The sequence below is a fragment of the Mesoplodon bidens genome, assembly GCF_964165515.1.
Source record: "Mesoplodon bidens genome assembly, chromosome: 12".
NCBI lineage: Eukaryota > Metazoa > Chordata > Mammalia > Artiodactyla > Ziphiidae > Mesoplodon > Mesoplodon bidens.
This window is the reverse complement of record NC_138168.1, coordinates 78512824-78522233: the sequence shown is the minus strand read 5'-3', so window position 1 is coordinate 78522233 and position 9410 is coordinate 78512824.

Genomic DNA, 9410 nt, shown 5'->3' with positions numbered 1-9410 from the left:
AATTAAGAAAATATTTTTAAGAACAGAGTCAAATCTGCAGTGTGAAATGCATCCTGATAAACCTGGGGATGACCCAGACAGTACAGAAAGAAGCCCCCTCATTCAGTCACACGAAGAGGACGGTAACCTCTGAGGCCTCAGCATGGGACCTCTGCCAGGCCTCCTCCTCGACGCAGCAGCAGTGCTGGGGCTGCGCTGGGATTCCGCCTCCGCTGCCACGTCTCCTGGTCTTTGATCAAGGAGATGGCAAATGCAATAGAAAAACATTCCCACTGATGGTGGGAATGTAAATTGGTGTAGTCACTATGGAGAACAATATGGAAGTTCCTCAAAAAACTAAAAATAGAACTACCATATGACCCAGCAATCCCACTCCTGCGCATATATCCAGACAAAACTATAATTTGAAAAGATACATGCACCTCTATGTTCATAGCAGCATTATTTACAGTCACCAAGACATGGAAACAACATAAATGCCCATTGACAGACGAATGGATAAAATATTACTCAGCCATAAAAAGAGAATGAAATAATGCCATTTGCAGCAGCAGGGATGGACCTAGAGATGATCATACTAAGCGAAGTAAGTCAGAAAGAGAAAGACAAATAACACACAATATCATTTATATGTGGAATCTAAAATATGACACAAATGAACGGTTCTATGAAACAGAAACAGACTCACAGACATAGAGAACAGACTTGCAGTTGCCAAGGGCAGGGGGGAGGGTTGGGTTGGGAGTTTGGGATTAGCAGATGCGAACTATTATATACAGAATGGATAAAAAACAAGGTCCTACTGTATAGCACATGGAACTATATTCAGTATCCTGGAATAAAACATAATGGAAAAGAACATGAAAAAGAATATATGTATACGTATAAGTGAATCACTTTTCCGTACAGCAGAAACTAACACAGCATTCTAAACCAATTATACTTCAATATAAACATTAAAAATAAATAAATAAAATAGTTTGTAAATAGTATTGCCAGATTTAGTAAATAAAAATACAGGAAAGAAAGAAAGAAAGAAAGAAAGAAAGAGAGAGAGAGAGAGAGAGAGAGAGAGAGAGAGAGAGAAAGAAAGAAAGAAAGAAAGAAAGAAAGAAAGAAAGAAAGAAAGAAAGAAAGAAAGAAGGAAGAAAGGAAAAGGAAGGAAGGAAGTTAAGAAGAAGCCCAGGAGGTTTGGTAGAGGAATCGCCCATCCTCGCTGATCCCCCCAGCTGCTGAAGGGTCAGGAAACGGGGGACAAGTTAAGGAGCTGCCACTTGTTCCAGAGCTCCTCAGCAGGAGGTCTCATTTGCCAGCTTTGATTCTTGTTCAAAGGACAGCTTGGAGGAAGCTGCTCCCTCAGAGCTCACCTAGCTCAGAGCTAGGTGACTCTGTTTTTACTGACCTCAGGCAGGTGAGTAACACAGGAGTGTGAGTTTTCTCTGGACACCAATTCTCAGAACATCAGTTGCTCTCGCCCTTTTTCCTTCTCAGCTGGCTTGACGGGAACCGAAATCTACAAGGCTTGTCCTGTAACACACTTAACCAGCACCAACCTCATGTCTTACTGTGATTAGATTGCCTGTCCATTTATCCACCCTCCCTGGGGGTCTTGGAAGTTTCCAGCTGGCCAGAACTGTGTGTCTTTTATCTGTGTGTCTCTGACATGATGCCTGACCCACAGCTGTACCAATTAATGGGTGTTTAATGAAGTAAGGGATTAGCGCTACAGTCTAGATTGCCTGAGAAACAGGAGCAAGCTAACAGGTCCCTGCCTGCCCGCCTGCTTCTGATGGAGCGGAGGCTGGAGGAAGCAGAGCGAACATCCTCAGGAGACAGAAGGCGGGAGACCTGTGGAGAAATGGAAGGGCAAATTTCTTCCACTTCTCAGTCCTGTCCACACGGGAGGGTGTCCCCATGGCAGACATGACCAGTAGCCTGGCAGAAGGGCCTGTGTGTCAATGGCCTGTGTCACTTTGGTTGATTCCCTCAGTTCAAAGTGAAAAAAGAGCAATGAAAGTTCCATTGCCTTCTGTGTTGGCTACTTTTTTTAAAATTTACATTTATATTTTAAATGATATGAATGTACCCCAAGGGCTTGTGTTGAAAAGGAGTTTTTGAAAGGGACCTGTAAATAGGAAGCACTGAATGTCACGTTGCTGGCCAGGGGACTGGAAGTCTTCAGGGTGTTGGCTTAACCCAGGAGCTCTCTGCAGCCATAGGTTCAGGACTGAACCCAAACCTTGTCACCAGTCAGGAAGCCCTGTGTGTGCAAGTGGCTGAGGACACTGAGGCGAAAACTCTCAGGTGCGTGAGCTCTAACACAAGCACACACTTTGTATTCAGTGCAACATCTTCTCTTACTATTTGAATTATTTACTCTCAGTATATATAGAGAGATGGACTTGATACTCTTAAGGATACAAAATATAACACATAAAAAGAAGCAGTATCTTAAACATTTACCAAAAAAGTGACTTGATAAATAAGAGAAAATACAACTTTCTATACCTCAAAAAGGATTGGATACAGACTTTCTTTTTTAAATTACAGAAGTTTATACCTTTGTATTCTTAAAGTAGTATTTGTATTCAGTATAAGCAACTATTCTTTTTAAAATATGAGATTTTTTTCCTACATATATAACTATGCTTTCCTTTCCTGTCAAATAAATTCAGCCCCTGAGTTGCCCTGGCTCATTCTGGGCATGAGGACGCAGACCTGCCATTGACCTTCATCTTTGATATGTTTACTGGGCACCAGGCCAGGCAGGGGACAACTGTTGACAAAGTATCTGCCTTCCTGGCATTTATATCCCCAAGGAAAAAAGAAACAAGTGAGCCAGCATATGGAGCTGTGCCGATGGTGACAGGCGCTGCAAGGCAAAGAGCAGGGTGCTGTGACAGAGAGGACAGTCAGAGAGGATGGCCTGGGACCCGAGACCTGAAGGAGGAGGATAGGCAGTGGCAGGAAGAGCCAAGAACAAGCAAACCAGATGGAAGCAGCAGCAGGTGCCAAAGCTCCCAGGGCCAGTGGGGCCCAGCCAGGCAGCAGGGCGAGAGAGCTGGGGTCTGCGAGGAAGCTGAGAAGTTGCTCAGGCGGGAGCTTGAGTGCATTCTAGAAGGATGGGAAGCCACTGGGAAGATTTCTGCAAGGAGATAGCATGAGTGATTTACAGTTTTTTTATTTTATTTTTTATTTTTATTTTATTTTATTTTTGCGGTACGTGGGCCTCTCATTGTTGTGGCCTCTCCCGTTGCGGAGCACAGTTTCCGGACGTGCAGGCTCAGCGGCCATGGCTCACGGGCCCAGCTGCTCCGTGGCATGTGGGATCTTCCCGGACCGGGGCACGAACCCGTGTCCACTGCATCGGCAGGCGGACTCTCAACCACTGCGCCACCAGGGAAGCCCTGATTTACAGTTTGGAAGATTATTCTCTAGATTGCGGTGGTGGTTGCATGAATCTACACACACACACACACACACACACACACACACACACGTGCAAGTAAAACTGGTGAAATCAACTCTGTGTATTGCACCAATGTCAATTTTCTGATTTTGATACTGTGTTCAATAGTTGTATAAGATGGTAAGATGTTACCATTGGGGGAAACTGGGTGATGGGTACATGGGCTGTCCCTGTACATTCTTTTTTTTTGTAATTTCCTGTGAATCTATAGTTATTTCAAAATAAAAATTTAAAAAGATTATTCTGTCTCCAGCGTAGAGAAGGGATGGGAGGATTTGCAGCAGATGCAGAAAGACATTTTAGGGCTTGGAACAGAGATGGTGGTTGAAAGAAATAGAAGGATTTGAAATGTATTTTAAACGTAGAAAAAACAGTAGCTCTCAACAGATTAGATGTTACCCAAGCCAGGGATGGGGGCCAGGGGTTGGATTGAGAACAACTCAGTTATTGGCTTCAACAACTAGGTGGATGGTGGTGATATTCTATATATTTATTTTTGGGGAAAAAAAATCCCAACCAGCTATCACTTCAAAATAACAAATCTAAATAAACATCTTGGAAAAAATGTGTCATTAGTAATACTGGGGAGAAAATTTTTTAGAAGGAGTAGATTTTAGACAGTCCAAGAGCTGAACTGAAGTTAGAAACTTTGGGCTTTAAATCAAGGTTTTGCTATGAAATGTGTGACCCTGGACAAGTCATTTCATTCCCTCAGAGTCTCAGTTTCCTTACCTGTTTAAAACAACAACAACAACAAAAAAGGACTAAACAGAAGCTCTCTGAAATTCTGGCTTTAAAATTCTGTAAAACATGAGCTATTAATATTGAAGCTAGGTGACTCTGTTTTTACTGACCTCAGGCAGGTGAGTAACACAGGAGTGTGACTTTTCTCTGGACACCAATTCTCAGAACATCAGTTGCTGTTAATTCTGTACCTGTGCCAACTTTGCATTCCAGGAAGAGCCCCCATAGGGCTCCTAGCCCTAGAAAATCAGCATCTTTGCAAGATATTGGAACCAACACATGGCTGGTAATAAAATACACGGGAATGCTCCTCTATCTCGCATAAACCGTCCAAGCTCTACCTGCTCTGCAGCAGGATTAGCTGAGAAACACAGAGAAGCCACTGCTGACTGGGCTGAAACCGTATCTGGGCCTGATGAATGTGGTAGGTGAATGTCCTGGCTCACCGCCCGGACACTCCGCTGCATTCGGCCTCCTTGGCTGCTGTGTTAGACCATGTCCTTCCCTCTTGTCCTAAACTATCAGCAGGGTCATTTCCCTGGAGGCTCTATTTTGAGTCCGATTTGACTGACACACTGCACTTATTAAACTGTAGGCGTCACCTAAGCACGTAAATATCTCTTAGGAAGCACAGGGAAAGCGATCTTTGCGAAGGTGTGGCCTCCAGAAGGACACTAGCATGAGCACCATGTCCCTACAAAAGCCTTAGAGAAATCAAAACTCTGCCCAAGTAGGAAATAGATGCTCTTCATCTCTCCCTTCAACGGACACTTACTGAGGGCCTACTATGTGACATGCACTGCAAGGGGACCAGGGAGCAGCTGCAGACTTTAGGGGTCTTGAGGAAGCCACTTGTCCTAGACAGAGAGAGACACTCAAAAACTCGGGCCCAGGAGCCCCGTCCCCAGTGAGCAACATCACTTTTCAGATTACACGAAATTCAGTTTTCCAGATGGAAGTCTTTGAATGATATTAACAATGTAAGAGGCATCACCCTCACGTCTAGTGGATAGAAAATCAAAGTTTGAAAGAACTAACCCAGCATCATCATAGTTCAAACAGCCAACGTCTCGCCCTGTGTCTTTTCCGGCCTTACTGCCCTCCGCTCTCTCATCACTGCAGCTCGCTCACGACCCTTCCTGGTGTTTGTCTGCAAGTCTTTTCAGGCAAATCCACTGCTAACTATATGACTTCTACCATTTCTCCAGTGCAAATTCCAGACAGAGAGGCTCTGATGAATCACTGTGTCCCTCTCGGGTAATGGTTTAATTCCAAGCCCCCTCACAAGTTGACAGAACAGACTGTATTCCCTTGAGGCAGGCATTCTCCCCGAATCCGGTTGTCCCTGAGGGGTGGGATGGGCACGGGGGCAGTGGGGGAGGCGTGTCCAGGTACACAGTGAAGGAGCTCGTGGTGAGTGAGCTGTTTCACGAGATGGAGGCTGGGTACTGCCGGCACGCCAAGCCCAGGACACTCCGGTGCCGAGGATGTGTCTGGTGGGTCACTTGGGGAGACACTGCTGACAGAGGAGTTGCAGGGGCTGAAGACAAACCATCTCTTTATAGCTTCACTCTGGGCATTGAAATTTACCCAAACTGCTCCATATTTCCTTTACCACTATTTATATATTCCGGCTATGGAGGTGAAATATTCAAAAGTATTAAATAAACAGAATGTTTTTGTTGCAATTCTGGAGATACCTATTGTTTTGAATAGCCAAAGTTTGAAGGTCCGTGTGTGAAAGAGATGTGGCCCAGAGATTCTAACAGCCACGTCTCCATCCCTCTCCCAGCAAACGTGACAACAGGCCAAACCACAAGTGCCATTAAGGGGACAGACACCTAAGCCCTCTCCGGGGACACAAACACTTTACAGGTCCTATCACTCTGCCAACATCAGAGACAATGGGGCTAATCTGACTTGCAACTACTTCAAGCTCTGAAAATGGCTGTTTCTTGGGGGAGAACGGATACATGTATTTGTATGGCTGAGTCGCTTTGCTGTGCACATGAAACTGTCGTAACATTGTTAAGTGGTTGTACTCCAATATAAAATAAAAAGTTTTTTTTAAAAGGCTGTTTCAAAAAATAGTATCATGGGGCTTCCCTGGTGGTGCAGTGGTTAAGAATCCGCCTGCCAATGCAGGGGACACAGGTTCGAGCTCTGGTCCGGGAAGACCCCGCATGCTGCGAGGCAACTAAGCCCGTGCACCACAACTACTGAGCCTGCACTCTAGAGCCCGCAAGCCACAGCTACTGAGCCCGCGAGCCACAACTACTGAGCCCGCGTGCCGCAACTACTGAACCCCACACACCTAGACCCCGTGCTCCACAACAAAAGAAACCACTGCAACGGGAAGCCCACGCACAGCAATGAACAGTAGCTCCTGCTCGCTGCAACTAGAGAAAGCCTGCACGCAGCAACGAAGACCCAATGCAGCCAAAAATAAAAATAAATTTAAAAAAATATATCATGGAAATCATCTAGGCTGGGCCTCATACATGTCACTCCAAAAAAAAAAAAAAAAAGAAAACCACGTCACTCTCTGCCTTTCCTCCTCACCCTCCTTCTGCAGGTGCTCTTAAATGTGAAGCAAAGTCCCTGACGAGAACAGAAGGGACTAACAGCATTACTCACTACATTAATGGATCAAGCCAGGGACAGCCAGGGATTTAAAACTCCCATGAGTGTTTTCTTCCTGAGCTAGTAACTTTCCATTTATCTGCAATTTGCTGAGGTCAAGTCTGTCATCAGCATTAATGTCCATTTGAAAGATTTTGAGATGTTATATTTAACAAAAGCAACTTGTCCTTCAATAGTAAAGGAAAAGAGAGTTGGCTTTTCTCCATCTCTTAAAAAAATGAATCAGGCAAATATCTGTAAAAATTTTTTTTTTTTTTTTTTTGTGGTATGCGGGCCTCTCACTGTTGTGGCCTCTCCCATTGCGGAGCACAGGCTCCGGACGCACAGGCTCAGCAGCCACGGCTCACGGGCCCAGCCGCTCCGCGGCATATGGGATCTTCCTGGACCGGGGCACGAACCCATGTCCCCTGCATCGGCAGGTGGACTCTCAACCACTGCGCCACCAGGGAAGCCCAAAATTTTTTTAAATTAAAGTATAATTGACTTACAATATTATATTAGTTTCAGGTATACAACATAGTGATTCAACATTTTTATACACTACAAAATGATCACCACCAGGCAAGTATCTATTAGGACCTCCCAGAAATGAACTTTTACAGTCCATGCTGTTAAACACAAGTGCTAAAGATGCAGAAGAAGCCTATGGAATGTGGGAAGAATTTACTGTCATATGCACACGCATTCGTTCACCGTGGGCCTGCCCTTAGCTAGGGTGGAGAGGGCATCAGACACAGGCACTGATCTCAAGGGGCCTTGTAATGCCACCGCTAATGACGGCCAGCTCTTACTAGGCACCTACTCTGTGCTAGTGCTTTACATACATTGCCCCTGATCTTATAACCATCTCCTAAGGCAGGTGACAGACTTGGGGAACAGGCCAATCATATAAATGAAGACTAAAAATATAAAGAAAAGTTTCAAATACATGGTAAAGAAAGCCAAGTTACTAAAGTTTTGAGAAAGGAAGTCAACTAGGGCTGTCTTGTGAGGCTTCCAGAAAGTACAGCAGCAGGAGAGAGAGAGGAAGACGGATCTGTGCGAGGGAGAGAGGGAGGCAATGTTGAGATGGCACAGGCTAGCTTGGGGGCAGCGGGCGGGGAGGGAGTTTTTCCACTGGGTTGACTAGACCTCCCGCATTTCTTTGTGCATATCTCTGGGCTAAAGGGACTTCCCAAATACACTGCAGTCGGCTCCGAGCCTGCAGAGCCACCTTTCCCAGGCTGAGCTTGCCTTCCTTCCCAGGAAGCCTTCTGCAGCAGCCTTGGGTCATGACATCACTCCCTTCCTCACCGCCTACAGCATTTACGGTTGTAGAGCCCAAATTATCATGCGATGGTTTTTTACAGTCACGTGTCACTCTCTAATTCTTCATCACATACATTTTTAGTGGCTCTGACAAGACGACAAACTCTTGGAGGTCAGAGCCCCATTTTACACTTGCCACCTGTGCTCCCTGACTCTGCATTTGCCCAGGATTCAACCCTTGGTCTTCTGATCTTCTCCATCTACAGTATCCCTTCAACATGTCTTCCAGTCTCATTTTAATCTACCGTTTATTTGCAGATGACTCATATACTTTTATCTCCATTCCTTCCCTCTCACCCAAGTTCTACTCCTGAATCTCCAATTGTCCACAGGATACTTCCATGGCTTGTGTCTTGTCATCATTTCAGGATATATCCAAAATAGAATAATCTATATTCACGGCAGACCAGCTCCTACAACTTCCTCACCTTTCTCAACTATATCACAATTCAATGAAACATACAATCCTTCTACAAAACTTCAAACGATAAATGTAATGTTCCTTTCATTGAATTCCAGGGCTCTGAGTCCAGGTCTATGTGGTGGATCTCGATCCACTTATGACAGCAATTACAACAGTGCAAATGCCTAGAGCATCTCTGGTGTACCTGTCATATCCAACAGCCTCCGCTACTGCCCACAGGTCTGAGAGGCCAGAAGTGAGCCCAAGTGTTCAATACATGTTTACCATTACTAAGTAACATTAGCAGCCACCGTGATGCCACAAAAAGAATTAAGAGCCAAAGTTATGACGTTGCCCAAAGGAGAGCCTTCTCAAGGTTTCACTCAGAGCTTATTCTTACTTTACATTCAGTCCTAACGAACATGATTATCTGGTTTATGGCTCCGTGGTAGAGGGATAAAAATACAAGGGAGAGGAGTCCCCACCAAGTTGAGGAACAGAAGGCAGGCTCTCCACGTGACGAGATGATTTCAAAGCCATGAGAAAGGCTCCAAAGAGCGGCAGTCTAAACAATTTTAGAAAAAGGCAGAAAACTTTGCCGCATTCTGAGAGCAACTCTACTTTATAGTAGAGAACGTTATTATATGGAAAGACAGCAAACATTTGTCTAATAGTTTACAGTTTGCAAATTTCATCTGCTTCCTCAGCCATCTTTTGAAGGAAACAAGTCAAGTATGATTCTGCTTTTGTGTTTAAGGAGACAGAGACAGAGAGACGGCATGGCTTATCCAAGACCACAGAGGGAGGAAACGGCAGAGCCAGGAGACTCACTTGTGCCCTCTC